This window comes from Ceratotherium simum, unplaced genomic scaffold (assembly GCF_057802395.1).
Source record: "Ceratotherium simum simum isolate JZ-2026a unplaced genomic scaffold, ASM5780239v1 HiC_scaffold_44, whole genome shotgun sequence".
Classification (NCBI taxonomy): domain Eukaryota; kingdom Metazoa; phylum Chordata; class Mammalia; order Perissodactyla; family Rhinocerotidae; genus Ceratotherium; species Ceratotherium simum.
In genome coordinates, this window is record NW_028261260.1 from 1,371,511 (window position 1) to 1,389,710 (window position 18,200).

The 18,200-nt window shown below is 48.7% G+C and overlaps 1 protein-coding gene across 3 annotated transcripts in view; it reads left to right on the forward strand.

Moving 5' to 3' along the window:
* Positions 1-205: 205 nt before the first annotated feature.
* Positions 206-18,200, forward strand: part of LOC101390292 (ral-GDS-related protein-like) — a 256,999-nt gene continuing 239,004 nt past the window's right edge. Inside the window, exon 1 of one of the 3 annotated variants that reach the window (XM_087428279.1) lies at positions 206-11,329. The gene's annotated coding sequence lies outside the window, so the exon portion shown is untranslated. The remainder of the gene's footprint in view (positions 11,330-18,200) is intronic. The other 2 variants (XM_087428278.1, XM_087428276.1) reach the window with 2 other exon arrangements.

Below are 18,200 nucleotides of genomic sequence, written 5' to 3' on the forward strand. Positions count from 1 at the left end.
GGCTCTAGATTTTTTTTTTTTAATTGTGATTGAGATTTATTCAGCTGCCTGAATCTAGAGCAGAAGTCTTTTATCAAATCTGTAAATTTCTGTTATTATGTCTGAATATTCCTTTAAATCTTATATGTATATTTATATTATTTAATTCAAATATATATAAACATACACATTCATTATATATTCATTAAATATATATTTATATTATTTAATTCAATACATTATATTATTCAATATAGTGATTTGTATTATTCAAAAAATATACATATATTATTTATATATATAGTTTCCTCTACTTGACCAAACTCAAGTCAGGCTCCTTTAAGCCCTATTCTTGTCTAGGCCTCGATCTTGGCCTATAATAACTACAGCCTCTCAGCACAAATGATTTCACTCCCCCACACACACTTTATAAGACTTAAACACTGACATAGATTCTAACAGTTCAAATCCACATCCCTAGGATGACCCTTGCCCCCTTAAAGTGCCTGCCTGAGAAAGCTCAAGGCAGCCAAAAGAATTGACTATTCTGGCCAACACTCGATCATTGGCCCCTGACATTCTTTTCTTAGAGCATTTACCCAAAAGTGCTTACAACTGTGAATCTTTCCTCTGTCCTTTTGAGTTGTATGTGTGTCTCCTATAACTCAGGAGTGCATTTCTCAAGGTCCCGAGAGCCATTCCTTGAGAAGGGCAGGGTGTCTGTCTCCCAGACTCGGTGAGAGGAGAGAAGTGAAACTTGGTCATTTCCAACTAGCAGACACAACTGGCCAGATCACAGTGCACTGACCAACATTCTGTAACTTTTCCCTCCCTGACTCTACTGAGCCCCTGCTCACCCCTCTGCCTGCTCCATCATTCTCCCTTTCAAATGCCCAGTCACCTCTGTACAAATCAAATTGAGTTCAGTTCATCCTGTTCCCTCTTCCCTATTGCAGTGGTATATGCCTGATTAAAATCTGTCCTGACCACTTTAACTAGAGTCTGGCTTTGTGTATACTCTACATTTAACACACATACAGATAATCTCAGGCATATGCATAGATATGCATATACAAACGTAACCATGGGTCCTCCAGGACCAGTTTAAGTGACCCCATCTTATCAACAGAGTAGTTAAGAGTTTTCTTTCAGGAACTGAGACCCCTCGTCCAGTTCAGACCAGTTGGGACCACCAACTCATTAACTGGGAGTTCACAAATGCTTTATATGTGACCTTTTTGACATCAAGGAGATAAAAACTCCATTCTCCGATCATGGTAACACTGCCAATTTGTGAACACACACAACCGATGAAGAGCCATGCAGCTTGACTTTGCTTGCACAGATCATCAATTCCCTCACTTCTCCTTACTTCCAATCATGTACCTCCACATGTCAGACCACCGTGCCCTTCATCTCATAAATTGTGCCCCAAGACCTGGATCAGGGAGACAGATCTGAGACAGACACATGCCCCCTGTCTCCTTGCAGATCAATCTCACAAAATAAAGCTACACTTCATTTCCCAAAAGCTGATGCCAGAATAATTGGCTTTTTTAATGTGCATCGGGCAAGAGAACCCCAATATTGTGCAGTAACATCAATACATATATATACACTTACTGGTTGTTTTATCTTTTCTATTTTCTTTCCTGAGGAGGATTCACCCTGAGCTAACATCTGTTGCCAATCTTCTTTTTGCTGAGGAAGATTCACCCTGAGCTAACATCTGTGCCAGCCTTTCTCTACTTTGTATGTGGGTGGCCACCACAGCCTGGCCACTGATGAGTGGTGTAGGTCCACGCCCAGGAACCGCACCTGGACCATTGAAGTGGAGTTCTCTGAACTTAACCACTAGGCCATGGGACTGGCCCATCTCTAATTGTTTTGAATATGTTACTAGATATGCAATTGACGTTTCACTATGATCTCTGGATTTCCCTCCTGCTCCTTTAGTCCCTCACTTCAGTGTATGTGTTTCTTTCTCCATCTTTCATGCTAGAGAAATTCCTCAAGTATCAAGTGGTCCTTTGCTACCTGTTCATATTTCTGTGATGGGAAGAAAACAGCTGAGTAGGATCTCTGTGGGCCTGATGGGACCTGTGAATGTCTGGACTCAATGTTTCTTCAGGGGTGTTGAGTGTTGAACTAGTAACAGGCAAACATTGTTGGTGCCCACACTGATCTCTAACAACATACTTATTCCACACATTGCCACAATGACAGACATCCTCTGAACATGTGGAAATGCTGACAACACACACCCACACCCACATACACACTATTTGCAAATGACGAGCAGCATTCAGACTGTAAACTACGCATGATAATGCACACTGATACTCAGAACATACACACTCACACACATACAGACCACACACTGTCTCAGAGCCCACAGTGACTTGAACTCTCTAAACACACACACGTCAACAAAGCACACCTTCACATAGATGCCATAATAGCCATGCACCCTGTGACCATACAGAATTGCTGAACACACACACATCCACACAACAAGGAACGTGGTCGTGCACAAGTGGGCTTGATCAGGAGTTTTTTCACACCTCAGCATCAACATGGACACCCTGGGGCAAGAGGGAGAGGCAGAGGGCACAGGGAAAAAATGTGGGGAGCAGTCAGGAGGCACTTGCATAAAGCAAATATGATACCTGCAAAGCTGGTTGCTAAATGACATAAGACTCAAGGGTATGAGGACCCAAGAGAATCTGAAATGGTACAAAGGAGGTGACTGATACAAACCCATCACAAGATATTTAAATGTAAGGAACAGTGATATTTTAAAAGGCACTGAAGAGAATGCAGCAAAGCTTAGATATAATTCTAAACAATGAATGACATGGAATTCTGGCCAAAGAACAGCCATTATTGCTGTTAAAATTCCTATTTAAATGTTTCTTATAAAATTATAGAAATGCACCTTGAAAAATGACAAATATTCATTGGTTTAAAATATTTAAAACATTTCAGGATAAAATGACTGCAGGTTCCACTTTTATTGAGTAGCTTTTCCTGGACAGCTATAAAAGCTGAACAAAGCACACAGAACGGCTGTTTGAAGGGTTGTAGAAAATCCTGTGCAGACAGGACTTGAGGGTCTATAATCTCTGAGACGAGGGAAGCACAAGATTGTGAGCACCAACTCCATGTGGCTTCTTCCCTAAGGCATTTGCTATTTCAACAGTGAGAGAAGAGAGTCTGAGCAGAAAGAGGAGGAAAAATGAACTGAAATTTGGTTCCAGCCAAGTCCAGTAACTTCTTTTTTTTTTTAAGATTTTATTTATTTATTTATTTTCCCCCCAAAGCCCCAGTAGATAGTTGTATGTCATAGCTGCACATCTTTCTAGTTGCTCTATGTGGGTCGAGGCCTCAGCATGGATGGAGAAGCAGTGCGTTGGTTCCCCTCCCGGATCCGAACCCAGGCCGCCAGCAGCGGAGTGTGCACACTTAACCGCTAAGCCACGGGGCTGTCCCCAATTCCAGTAACTTCTGCTTCAAGTCAGATGTGGTAAAGGCAGAGCAACAATTAAACATTGATTTAATAAATAGTGTATGTTTGAAAAAACACCAAAGGGATGTGGAAGCAAACAGGACTAGATGAAATAAAATTTCAAAAAGGAAAGAGCCTTTTTAGGTGAGATTGCCACACAGGCTCTCACCCAGGGGAATTTGCTTAATCGGGACTCTGATAATCAGACCTGTCTTACCAGAAGACAATTGTAAGTACAGTCTATCATAATTGATCTATGTTAGCTTTCAAATATTACAAGTTTTGTTTGGCTGTTAATTTTTACTGCCTCCACTAGGAGACTCTATGAAAGGAAAGACATTGTATCATTTGCCACGTGATCTCCAGAACATTCTTCAGTTTGGGCTGTATGAATTCTATAAATATTTGTTAATTGTTGGTTTCATGAATGCTATGGACTGAATGTCTATGTAACCCAATTTCATATGTTCAAATCCTAATCCCCGACGTGAAGGTATTTGGAATTGGGGCCTTTGGGATTTAATTAGCTTAGATGAGGCCATGAGTGTGAAGCCCCCGTGATGGGATTAGTGCCCTTACAAGGAGATGGAGGGCTAGAGCTCTCTCTGGCAGATGAGGGTAGAGCAAGCTGCTGTCCTTCTGCAAAACAGGAAGAGAGCTGTCACCAAAAGCAAATCAGCTTGAACCTAGATCTTGAACATCCCAGTCTTCAGAACTGTGAGGAATGCACTTCTGTTGTTAAGAGTGTCCAGTCTAGGGATGGCACGGTGGTGCAGTGGCTAAGTGTGGGTGCTCTGCTTCGGTGGCCCCAGGGTTCACAGGTTCAGATCCCGGTCATGCACCGATGTACTTCTTCTCAAACCATGCTGTGCCGGCATCCCATATAAAAAGTAGAGGAAGGTGGGCACAGACGTTAGCCCAGGGCCAATCTTCCTCAGCAAAAAAGAGGAGGATTGGCATCAGATGTTAGCTCAGGGCTGATCTTCCTCACCCACACACACACACAAAACCCAAAAATGCCCAGTCTAGGGGCCTGCCCCATGGCCTAGTGTTTAAGTTCAATGAGCTCCTCTTCGGTGGCCTGGGTTCGGTTCCTGGACACAGACCTATAACACTCATCAGCAGCCATGTTGTGGGGGTGACCCATATACAAAATAGAGGAAGACTGGCATGGATGTTAGCTCATGGTGAATCTTCCTCAGCAAAAATATAAATAAATAAAGTACCCAGTCTATGATATTTTTGTTACAGCATACCGTACAGACTAGGACACTGAGTGTGTGAATAAGTTCATTTAGATTGACGATCCTTCTTCTACATGACACGTTATTGCCAATGATTCCTAAATTGGTGTGAGTCAAATTTCCCTTAAGGATCATAAAGATGTTAAGGCCCTTCTCCCTAGTTATGCACATATTGATACACATGAAAACATGCATCAAGTGCTTTATTGACACCTTAGTCTCACACCTGATCCCATTGGCCTTCAGTGAACCTCAGTGTTACAGTCAGTGTATTCCCCAAAGGGCAATAAAGGAAAGTCCCTGGACTGAAAAGGAGTCGGTATCCATCGTGCAGCTCCTGTCCTCTGCCCAGCCAGCTCCAGGGCAGGGTCAATTTACAAGATGGGCTTTCCTCCAGGCAGCTCTGTGTTTCTCCCAGCCTGTTCTCATTTAGGATGATCTCACCAGGAGGAATGAGTGGAAATTTGGAGGGAAGAGCTACAGAAGGCGTCTCCCAGGGGAAATTCTTTGTGGTTACGTGACCTAGAATATGGACACCTGGCTGCTCTAAGGTGTCCTGAAAATGGAACCCTTCTCATGTCTGCAATATCCTTCCATGTCCTCTTTCCACTCCATCTCTCTGTTCTTGGTGGCCAAATTCCCTTGGCAATGACAATAAAAGAATGAAAGTAGGGAATGGCCCATTTCCAGTCTCAGAATTCTGTGAAATTTTACTGCCTATCCCCAGTCTCCCAGGACTGACACTCTTTTTATTCTTTTAAGATTAGATTACATTTTAATCTCCTTTAATCAGAGTTTTCTCTCATTCTTGTTATGTATATACATGTTCTAATACATAATATTGAAAACATTATTTTTGGCCCTACAATTTCCAGATTCACTCATAGTTATTTTCTGATGGATGCATGCCTTTGTAATTATGTTTATAACTCCATTAACTATAGAAATTGACTAAATGATGAGTAGTAATGTACTAATACAGGAAAATGGCCCATTTTTATTCAACAGAAAGTTTCATGTTTTCATCAAGACAAATACATGGGGCCAGCCCTGTGGCTTGGTGGTTAAGTGTGCACACTGCGATGCTGGTGGCCCGGGTTCGGATCCCGGGTGCGCATCGAGGCACCACTTCTCCGTTCATCTTGAGGCCGAGTCCCACATACAGCAACTAGAAGGATGTGCAGCTACGACACACAACTATCCACTGGGGCTTTGGGGGGAAAATAAAATAAATAAAATCTAAAAAAAAAAAAAAAATACATGAATACTTAATTGTTCAGCAAAAACTCTTACTGTGTACATGTAAGCAATTATAATTCTAGTGGAGTTGGTTTACCTTGTCGATTATTCCTTGTTTCCGAATTGTGCATTCAGCATTTCCATGAACACTTTAGAATCCTGCATCTTTATCCTACCATTTTATTTTTTTAATTTTTTTATTATAATTTTTATTTATTTTCCCCCAAAGCCCCAGTAGATAGTTGTATGTCATAGCTGCACATCCTTCTAGTTGCTGTATGTGGGACGCGGCCTCAGCATGGCTGGAGAAGCAGTGCGTCGGTGCGTGCCTGGGATTCGAACCCAGGCCACCAGCAGCTGAGCGCACCCACTTAACCACTCAGCGACGGGGCCGGCCCTATCCTACCATATTAAATACTAGCCATCGACAAAAGTCCACATTACTCGTTCAGTTGTGTGCTAATGGGTCCTTCGTAAGGTGTCTTCCCGGGTACGTTTTCCAGTGTGAACTCCAGCTGATGGCCTTGTGACACTGATATAAATACTGGTGTCTCCACAGATCATGGGGCCAATGATGTGTGGTCCTTTACGGAGTCATATATAACCTAATACTTTTCATTCAATTAGTGTAAGGAATGCTATGGAAAGTAGATTGGTGACAATTAATAAAAGACGATTGATTATGAACATGCTATTAGGGAGAAAAAATGAACCTCTGGGTATAAAGGTTTACTTTTTATGCAATTAATCAGCCACCCTAACAAACCCCGTTTATAGGCAGGTCTATATATATATATATATTAGATTAAGATTATATCATCTATTAGTTTGAATGTGCTTTTGTAAAGTGTGCCTTGTTTCTCTTGCCCTTTCGTACTGGGAGAAATATGGAATAGCTAGAAACTTACCGGATTACTCTGATCTGAACTCAGATCGCGTAGGGCTTGAATCATTCAACAAATGAGCGATTAATGGCGGCTACACTACTGGGATCTCCTGATCCAACATCGCAATCATGCACCCTATTGTGGATATGGACTGTAGAATAGGACTGTGCTGTTATCCCGAGGCTAACTTGTTCTGTTGATCAATATTTTGGATCAATAAGTGACAAAATATTCTGACTAGCTGGTCTAGATTTTAATCACTCAGAGGTTATTTTCTTCTCTGAGGTCACCCCAACCAAAATTGTTAGTCCATTTAAGTTTTGTTATCCCTTCATTTGGCTTACCATTTTTTTTTTAATTAATTGAAGCTTCATAGGGTCTTCTCATCTTATTTTGTCATTCCTGCCTCTTCAGGGAAAGGTCAATTTCACTGATTAAAAGTAAGAGAGAGTAAAACCCTCGAATCTGTTCATACAAGTCCTCATTTAGACAACAAATGATGATGCTGCCTTTGCAGGGTCCAGTCACTGCGGCCTTTACACCGTGTCACTGGGCAAGCAGTGCCTGTAACACCAGAAATGCCAGAGGAGATGCTTTTGGTAAACAGGTGGGGGCTGTGTTTGCCAAGTTTCTTTTACTTTTTAAATCTTTCCTTGAATGCCTACCTGTGTTGGGTTAACAATTAATGTAATAAATAATTGTTGGGTTGAATTTATTTTATTGTTAACTTTCGGTGATTATCTGTTCTAAGATTGTGCAAGGAGAAATAATTCTTGTTCCTCATAGTAACAGTAGTACTTTTATGAATTAATAGATTAATGCAGCATTAGATTAGGAGTTAGTTTCTGTGATTGAAATTAAGAGAAGTATATTGTTGAACCTAAAATCTTTCTTAATTGGTAGCTGAATTTAGGCCAACTAGGGTATTGTTTGTACTCCTTCTCTAAGGAAGGTCGTATCCTGTATCTAAAAGGCTGTCTCTCTTTAGAGTTGGGTCTGGGGAAGGCAGGAGGCTGAACAAGTGTGGACCTGGCTCTGGCCCAGAGGGATGAGCAAGAGACACAGGGCACCTCCTGCCACACACAGCCGCAGCAGACATCACCCATCAGTCACGACATGCTTGGCTGCAGAGCCCAGAGAGCCCCCAGTCCTCGACAATGTGCACTCCAAAGCCACTCCCGGGCAGAGCAGGGGACTGTGATGAACCCATTTGCCATCCCCGCTCCCCTAAGACGTGCTCCAGGCCTCCTCTCCCCATTTACTCCACCAGCTCCTCACTGTCCTCGGGACTCAGGCCTTCAAGGCCCGCCAGCAGGCTGCTCCAGCACTTCTCCTTCCTTACCATCGCCTCCCCTCTCTGCTCCCACTCTAGTTCCAGGGCAAGTTACCTGTGGCTCCTGAGTGCTGCTCCTTGGCCTGGAAGGGCCCTTCCTTCACCCCATCCACCCTGTGCACGCCTACTTACCCTTCAAGACTCGACTCCAGTGATGCCTCCTCAGGAAGCCCTCCCTGACACTCCATCTCCCCAGGCCTGCTCTGGGCCACCACTCTGCCTTCTGTCCATGTCTGTCACTGCATGGAACCTTGCTGGCCCCCGTTCTCTGGTCTTCACGTGTACCCCAGCCCATCAGGTGGGAAGGAAATTCTTAGCCTCAGGGCAATGGAGCAGACTCCTGGACTGTGGTGACACTGCCCATCTCAGCAGAGGTCATTCTTTGGGCCTCTTCCAGCTTTGGCCCATTGCATCTCCGCTGGAGCCAGGACACAGGGAGGCTGGCTCTGGGCTCAGCAGATCACAGGGTCGGCCTGGGAAAAGGCACAGGGGGCCACACAGAGGGGCTCGGGACAAAAGTCCAAGTCGATGATACCCTTGCTAAGGGCAGCAGGGGCCAAAGGCAGCTGCACAGGCCGCAGGAGGTGCTGGCGAGCTTTTCATCTGCTCAGAGAGTCCCAGGGCTGGATAGAAGGAACTCAGGAGGCCCATCTGAGGTGGAGGCCACCTCGGGGGCATGCAAGCAGAAGCTGAGGGTCCCACAGCAAGTGGAATCTGAAGAGCTGACCCTCAAACTCCTTGCGGCTCTAACGTCTCCGAGTTGGAAGTCAGTCCCCTCAGTCACAGCCTCTAGCTGCCCCCTCACAGGGCTGTGCCTCTCAAACACTGCTCCCAAGGAGAGTGGAGGCTGAGGGTGAAGGCAACCTCCTACCCGTGAGAACCGCTGTGATCACAGCCTCCTGCAAGGGGCCAAGGATGATGAGCAAGGGACAGAGGGACTGACCCACACGACTTCCCCTCGGATGCTGAACATGCTTGTGATTCACCAGGCCAATCAGTATCTGTCCTCATCCTCCACTCCTCTCTCCCCAAAAGGACATGTCAGTGTTTACTATGACATCCACAGACACATCAAGGGCATCTGGGAAGAATCATGTGTACATCTGGAGAGAAGGGAACTGTGAAATCCAGTAATATCTGCATCCATGTGTGCAGATACCGACATCCACATACAGCTGTCACATTCCTCCAGCAGCCCTGGAATACTCCACAATCATGTTGGCAGGTTTTGGCACATGGTAGCCAAACCAACTGGTGGTGTCCCCAAGTGCCACCACTGCTGGGGCCTACCTTGAGATTGGGGGGAGGCAGGGTGCCATGCCCCATTTCACAAAGTCTGGCTGGTGTCCAGGAGGGTCTCACAGCCTTCGACAATCATGCCCTCCATGGCTATGTTTTCCTGGATGCTCTCTGTCTCCTTTACTTCATTGTACATTATCCTGTCAGGACAGAAAATGTCAGAGACAGGCTGCCCCCATCTCTCAGGGAGAAGGGAATGCCAGGCCTCTGGCCAGACCTAGGAAGAAGGCCTGGCACCCAGGATTCTCAGGTGGAGCCTGTGGTCACAAATGGGGAGAGAACATTCATATTGAATGCCCACTCTGCTGGGCACTCTATGGGCATGATCTCACATCATCCTTCTGACAGCCCAAGGAGACAGGTGTTGGAAATGGAAATGGAGATTAATAGGTAGAAAGCAGGTCTGATTTAAAAGTCTGAACCACGTGGAACAGAGATGGCAAAACTGGAAGGACAGGAGGACAGGAAACAACCTTTCTTCATTACTCTGCCCCCCACACCACTACTGGCCTTATCTCCATCCATATAACTCCACCCACCTATCCTGCCTCAGGGCCTTTGCACTTACTGTCTCCGCCCCTCCCCCAATGCACGTTATACAGTTGCTTCCTTAATGTTCAGGTCCTGGAATGGCTTAGTTTTGGAGCACCTGGCAATCCAGCTGGCTCATGGAAAGTCTGACTCCAGTAGGCTCCAGCACATCTGGTGGGAGCAAGACACACCTTGCCCCTTAATCTGAGAATAAGGACAACTCTCCTATTTGTCCTATTATGACTGCCGCAACACTCCTCCTCCAGGAGGTGGCGCCATTTAACTGTTTTTTAAAAATAGCATTGGTGGTGGGGCTGGCCCCGTGGCTTAGCGGTTAAATGCGCATGCTCCGCTACTGGCGGCCCGGGTTTGGATCCCGGGCGCGCAATGACACGTCGCTTTTCCGGCCATGCTGAGGCCACGTCCCACTTACAGCAACTACAAGGATGTGCAACTATGATATACAACTATCTACTGGGGCTTTGGGGAAAAAAAGGAGGAGGATTGGCAATAGATGTTATCTCAGAGCCTGTCTTCCTCAGCAAAAAAAAAAAAAAGCGGATTAGCGTGGATGTTAGCTCAGGGCTGATCTTCCTCACACAAAAAAAATAGCATTGGTGGGAAAAGAGATCTGTGAGTTGCCAACTTTGCTAAGAGCCTTGGTGGGTTTTCAGGAGTCTTAGGAAGATAGTAATTTTGTGGGGAGGAGCGTCTGGAGAAAGTACCCCACTTACTCCAAGAAAAGCACAAACCTCTTATTTGTCTGCTGATGCCTCAAATTCTACAACCACGACCAGATCACCAAGAGGGCTGCTTAATATGCATGGCTTCCAAAGTTCTCTAGTAGACACTGTCCAATTTAACCCTCCCAGCAAAGAGAGATGACACTGGTGGAGCTGGATAGGTGATTAACGAACTCAGCGATGAGCAAATTACTGGGCCCCTCTGACCCTCAGTTTGCTCACCTGTAGAATGTCGGAGTGAGGATGGAAGAGAATGCATTTCACGTGCTGACCTCAGGCCCAGCACACGGCAGGTGCTTGAGTAAAGGGCTGTGACCACTGTTGCTAGTATCACTGGTTGCAAGGGTGTTATTATCCAACTATTATTACCCGTTGTTTTCTGGTTATCAGACTGTGGCATGGAGACGGAGTCTCTTCCTTAGGAGCCTCAGTCCCTCCTTCCCAGCAATGCTCTTCTCAGCAGCCCAGGCCCTAGCCCTCTTCTGGAAGGGATCGGGCACAGGGAGGCACCTTTCAAGGATATGCTAGTTCCCTGGATAGGGATTCATTTTTGGAAGTTAGCAAAGGTAAGCAGAACCATTTCTTTTGACAAGGGTGGGGATTTTGCTGAGGAGGGCTGTATTTGCTACAAACAAGGGGGCGATCCCAGAGTAGCAACACTAGTTTCACTGTTAGACAAGTGCCAGCTGCAGCTGCTCAGGACTCCTGCCAGCCCCGGCTGGGGTTTGTGCTGAGAGCCACACCGTCCACGCAGCTGAGGAGGAGTTCCCTGGGCCGCAGGCTCCCGGGGGAACTGGAAGTGACGACCTGGGTTACAGTGAGCCCAAGAGATGAGATTCAGGAGAAAAAGCGGGACAAAGGCCAGAGGTAGGAGAGAGTCAGCCCCAGGGGAGGAGTGTTTCTGAGCACAGCCAGGGAGGGCTTGTTATCTGATGGCTTCCTGCTGGGCTGGGAGCTTTCCTCAGTCCCCCAAGGGAGGGAGAGGAGGATGAAAGGGCTGCTGTCAGGGCGATAGAAAAACACTCTTCTGTGCCACTAGGGCTGTGTTCAGGCCAGATGCAGGTGATCAGATGAGTAGGCTTCAGGAAAGGGGAGCAGGATCATAGGATAAATGCCTTGACACCCATGTGCCTTCCTCGCTATTGCCTGCACCGGGACAGGGCATCCCACAGGGATGAGGAGCCTCGTTGGAGCCCCAAGTCTTCTCCTTGGGGAAGTGTGCAGGATTTGGCTCCTTGGGGCATGAGAGGACTGGGGTCCCCACCCCACAATGGTTTCTGTTAGTCTGCAATCACGCTCTGATTACATCTGCTCCCTGAATGAACCTCCTCTCCGGGGCCTGTGCCCTGCCCTAGTCCAGCCTGGTCCTCCCTCTGCCCAGCTGGGAGCCGTGGCCCTACTGGCTGCCTTTTGCTGGACTCGGGAAGCCATTTAGGGCACTGAGTGGTTGGCAGGGCTGGGGACTGGACCTCACCTGCTGCAGACCGACCCTCCTTTGCAGATTCTGCCAGGCCATCACTGAGTACCAGGCTGCTCATCATCTCTTAGCCTCCATAAGGTGCAGACCCCAGGGCTCAGCTCTTGGTACGCACCTCATTCCTGCCTAAACCTACTCCCTTGGTGATCTCACCAGTCTTGTGACTTTAAATACCATCTCTGAGCTGATGGCTCCTGAATGGCTCACTCCCTTACACTCCAGACTCAAACGCCCTCCTCCATCTTGTGCTCTCCAGCACTGTTGTCCATCTCAAGTTCAACATGCCCCCAGTCAAGCTCCAGTGAAGCAAGAAAGACTCCCCCTCCACACCTGCTCCTCCTGCCAGATTTTCCATCTCGGTTAGCAGTAACTCCAACCTTCTGCTTGCTCAGCCAAAAACTCTGGAATCACCCTTGAGTCCCATCTTCTCTCTCCTCACATCTAATGCATCAGAAACTCCTGTTGGTTCCATCTTCAAAACACACCCCGAATCTGAACCTCCTCCTCACCTCCACTGCCACCACCTGGTGCAGGCCACCGTCAACTGCTGCCTGGGCTGTTGTAGGCCCCTCCTCCCTGGTCCCTCTGCTTCTGCCCTGGCAGAGGAAGGATCCCCCTGGGCTTTGGAGACTGAATGAGGGGCAGCGGAGGGGCCTTGACCAGAGGGCTTGGACCTCTGACACTGGACAAGTCTTGGGCTTGTCCACCCATGACACTGCCTGCTGTTGACTGCAGCCTTGGGCACGTGAAGGCCCGTCACCCAGGACCCCCTCTGGGGCTCCTATACCACAGGTTGTGACACACTGACACTGGAGAACAGGGGAAGTTGGCAGAGTGCCTGTGAGTCACTGGGTGGATCCCCGTCCTGGCAGATGGGCCCACGTGAGTGCCCAGGGCCCTTCCTCGAACCCCATCTGTGCCAGGGACAGCACACCACCCACACCATCCCACCAACTTTCCCCTGGGCTTGAGCTGTGAACTCCTCAGATTGCTCTGGGGACCCTGCTTCCAGGTGCGGCAGGCTGGGGGTCTCCCAACACCCACCCCTTGGGATCCTAACCTGAACTTGAGATTTTAGCATCCGGAGCTCAGGAAACTGCCACTGGGGAGCATCCTTAGTCCTGGCCTGTCCACTGGTTGGGGCACCCGGGAGCCGGGCTCACACAAACATCTCCCCCAGTTTAGCCCTGGCGTCGTCCAGGCTGTTGGCTCGATGTGCTCATGAAAAGTGGGCCAGGAGCTCGTGCAGTGTCAGAATGTGCCTGGGAATCTGCAGCAGGGAGAGGCAGGGGGACAGGGACAGAGGCAAGAATGAGGAAGTTCAGAGGGACAGGGAGGCACTGGCAACGAGAGAGACAGTGATGAAGCAAGTCAGAGAGAAAACAGCAATGTAGAGAGGGAGAGAGAGTGACCAAGTGGACTGAGAATGGTTCTCTCAGCTCCCAGCACTCGCATGAGCAGGGCTGAGGACGGACACCCACAGCACTTCTGATCTCAGACTCTAATGTGGAGGCTCTTCCAAGGTCTTGTCTGGGGTAAGAGCCCAGATCTTGAGGCTCTAAGCCAAGAGGAGAAAGGGACTGAAGGTGGGCTCAGGACCAGGAGCTCCCTCTCACCTTCCCACACTGCCTGCTCTGTGGAGCTGGACAGCCCTGCGGTCCGCTGGGTCAGGGGCTGGCTCTAACCCCATTCTCCAGGCAGCCCAGAGCTGGGGCCTGTTTAGGCCTGGGCCCTCCCCGCCATGGCCGCATGGTGACCCCAGCTATGGCTTGCTCCCAGCTGGGGCCTTCACTGCCATGGACCCCCAGCAGGCTCCCCAGGCATGTGCCCTCAAGGACAGGGCTAGGTGCCAGCTGGAACATGAGGTCAGTGAGGAAGGCCTCCAGCACCCTCTCCTTGCAGTCAGTTTGGCCTCATAGTGCTTCAGCAGCTTGTCAAAGTCACTGTTCTGCTTGCAGTGGGCCAGGATCTGCAGGCTGTACTGGTGGCTGGAGACTGACTCCTGATAGAAATTGACCATGGGCAGCAGGATGTCTAGTGGGTCTGCACGAGGAGTGGCTCCACAAGCCCTTGGTCACCCAGCCCCACCCACAGAGGTCAAGACCAGGTTCAGAGCTCCCACCCAGAAACACCCTTGCCTTTGGGGATGACTCTGGCACCACTGCCCTATCCAGGGCCAGATAGGTGGCCCCAGGCATCAGGACAACATCAGAGTCACAGATCTTTATAGAGATGGGGCCCCATCTTGTCTGACACCTGTGTATTGGAAGGTCGGAGAGGGCTGTTGTGGGTGCTGTGGTGTGCCTTGCCGCCTGAAGGGTCTGAAGGGCCACCCAGCTCCAGAGTTTTGGGGGTTCAGCTGAGGCCTCTGTGGTAACTGAATTGCAGCTCCACATCCTCCTCAGCCCTGGCTCCCCCAAGAGGTCTCCCTCCCAGAGTGCCCCACCAGTGACAGAAGTGACCCATCCGAGGTCATAACGTGAGTCAGTAGCTGGCCTGAAACCAGGTCTCCTGAGTCCCCCATTCCAGGGCTTCCCCCCACATGACATGCCCTCCCGAGTCACATCCCTTCAGCTGTCTGTCCCTTTATCCATGTGTCCCTGTCCTTCCACAACTCCCCAGGTTCAGCAACTTGGGTCTGGTGCTGGCCTGCTCTGTCCCAACCTCTTGGAAACACAATACCCTGCCTTCGAGCCCCCAGAAGCCCAGCCAGTCTCCCCAAACCTGCCCTTCAGTACTTGATTGGCAGGGATGGGTCCACTGAAACCTCTGCTTATAAACTCCATTAAAAAAGAGAAACATGCCTCCTTTGCGATAAACTCTAAGTGGGAGCTTACACAGGGCATTCCACTACCCAAGGGACGGCACCTTCAACCACACAACTACAGGAAGTTCAGACCTCGTCATTTTAGGGCCGCTTCCCATTGTGACCTTGGGGAAAAACGGGGCTCTCTGACTTAGGGAAGTGAACAACAAAATGTCACACTCAGTGTGGGAGAGTCGCAATGCAGGGGTCCTGCTGTGCAGCCCTCGGGGCCGTCAGGACCGTGCAGCCAGCTCGGAGAACAGTGTCACAAGGTGGACGGAGTGGGAGCCTTGACCGTGCTTCTACCCATTGTTTCAGTCATTCTACTTTTGGAAACCTGTCCCAAGGAGACGCTCTCTCATATGAACATTTCAGATGCAGAGATGAGTGTTTCTAGTAACAAAAAGTTGCAACAACTTTAAGAGCCAAGGATGGGAGATGGCTGCATGGATGATGGCATGCTCACAGATACTGAGGCATCATACAGCCATCGAAAAGCATACTTTCAGCATGAGAAAACAGTTGTGCTACAATCTTAAGTAAAAAAAAAAAACACATTAAGATTCAAATTCAATATTCATATGTGTGATATTATGTAAATAAAACGGGGGGAAAAACCCAAGATCTGTGCATAGAAAACAATTTGAAGAAAACACAACAAAGTGTTTACAGTGGTTATCTTTGGGAAGGAGAACTATGGTTGATATAGCTTTTAACATTCTCTGCTTCTCTAGATTGTCAAATTTTCTCAAATGGGTTCATATATATTATTTTTAAAAGGGAAAAGTAGATAAGAAACTAAAAATATATCTCTTCCATCTAGGAAAACAGCTTTTGCCAACTTGTGTTTCCTCTTTTGCTTTCTCTGAGGGATTTTGCGGGTTTTTAATGGGTCACTGTTACACTCTGGGAGGATGTAAGTGCCCCCAGCCTGGAGGAGTGGGCCCTGGAGAGGGATGTCTCAGGTGGAGGCGGGGGCAGGAGGGGCTGGGGACCTCTGCCAGGGCTGCCTGCTCACCCAGGCCCCAGTGGGCCAGCTGGAGACGCATGTCTTCAGGCCTTGGTAAAGATCTGGTGCAAACACACGATGGCCTCACTGACAGAGGAGGCACAGGGTAAGCTCCGGCCACAGAGTTCCTGCCCCTCCAAGGGGCCCCCGCTGCCAAGTCCAGCAGAGCTGAGGGGCCCAGGGAGAGGGCAAGATGAATGGGCTCTGACAATTGAGCAAATGGAGCACTTTGAAAGCAAAATGGGACAGTTGTCCTCTTTCCACTTCTGGGTTGCTAAAACTACCCTGGCCTGTGCTTGAAGAGTGGCTGAAAATATCTAATGGAGAAATATTCAGGGCTGATGCAGGCTTTTTTATTTTTTCGATTCTCTGAGAAACTTGGCACATGAAATAATGGCTGTTCTTGGATCTGAACTCTAAAGAGCTAAGGGACTCAACACACACGCTTGTGGAGAGCTCAGAGACAACGTGGATGCCCAATTAGCACCCTCACTGTCCTCACGCCATCACTCCCATCCCAGTCTGCTCTCTTGGCCAGTTCTGGGATTTGCACGTGGTATTCTTTTCTCTTTAGGATGGCAGGGTGTGTGTGTGTGTGTGTGTAAAAGTAGTCTGTATGTAAAACTGATGGCGCTCTTCTCAGAGACATCTACAAGACATCTACTCCCCAGGGACCAGAGCAAAAACCAGAGGCAGTCAGGTCAGGCGCTCTGCTCCCTGCACAGGCAGCACCGGCAGTCTGGGAATCTGATTTAAGGATCGAGCCGGGTGGGCAAAGCTCTAGAAAGCTGTGAGCCTGGGGACCCTGCAGAAGCCTTGGGCCATGGCCCACCCCTGCTACGAACCAGTGTCAGGATGGCGGCAGGAGCCCCAGTCCCACTGAGCTCTCAGAGGCTGCCTTTCCCTTATCCTGCAGGTCCCTTCTGGGGATGCATTTGCTTTGGATCTGGGTTGGCTTGGCTAACGTCCAAGCCTGCTCAGTTGACCCTTGTCAACGATGGCCATGGAGAGTTGGGACTTTGGCTTATACCCCAACTCTCCGGCTACAGTCTAGCTCTAGCTGCCTAACCTGGCTCAATGTCTGGCATCTCAGCTGAGCCCTGCCCACTTGCCACCCCACAGTCTGGCCTTCTTGGCCCATCACAGTCAAACCCTCATTTGCCACACCCCTTAGGGGCACTGCTCGTTGGCTCCTGCCCCACCCCACTCCCCTCTCTAGAGACAGTGTCTTTAATCCAGAATTCATTTAGTCAGTGCAGTCATTGATGGAGGAATTAGTCCATGGTTTTCTCTCTTTTGTTAGCAGTCAAGGTTTTGCTAAAGATCTCTGTACTTCTTTCTTTTTAAACAGCTGCCACACAACTCAGTTCTCTCTCCTTCATTCTCGATCCCCTCTGACCTGTTCCAAGCCTAAGAGATGCCCATCTCTGTCTCCCTTTGTGCCAATCCTGTCAGCATGTCCTGATGGAGTCTCTGTGGTGGGCACCATGCTGCGCACAGGTGAGACACAGCCAGAGGTGGATAAGTCAGATCCCTTCCCTGGAGGAGCTTCCAGCCTAAGAAGGGGGTCAGATACCCACAGAGGTAACTTATACTCCAACAGGTGAGGCCTGACCAGAGGTGCACACCTACTGCAGTGGGAGGGTCTCACCATGGAAGCCACAAGCGCTACCCAGAGGTTTTGCAGGACAAAAAAGAAGCCCAATTGGGCTGGCCCCGTGGTGTAGTGGTTAAGTGTATGCGCTCTGCTGTTGGCGGCCTGGGGTTTGGATCCCGGGCTTGTCAGGCAGTGCTGTGGTGTCATCCCATATAAAAGTGGAGGAAAATGGGCACAGGTCCTAGCCCAGGGCCAGTCATCCTCAGCAAAAGGAGGAGGATTGGCGTGGATATTTGGTCAGGGTTGATTTTCCTCACACACACAAAAAAGGAACCCAACAGGTGTGCTATAGGATGGAAGGAATTGGAGCAGAGGGGATGGTGTGAACAAAGATGCAGAGTAAGACAGGGTGTTGAATGCAGGACAGCAGAGGGGGGATGGCAGGAGGAACATGGGAAACAGGACTCAAGGCCCTGTTTAGTGTGGGCCCTGCAGAGGGGCTGCCTGGGGAGGGGTCAAGGCGGCCCTCTCCATGACAAAGTTGGTTT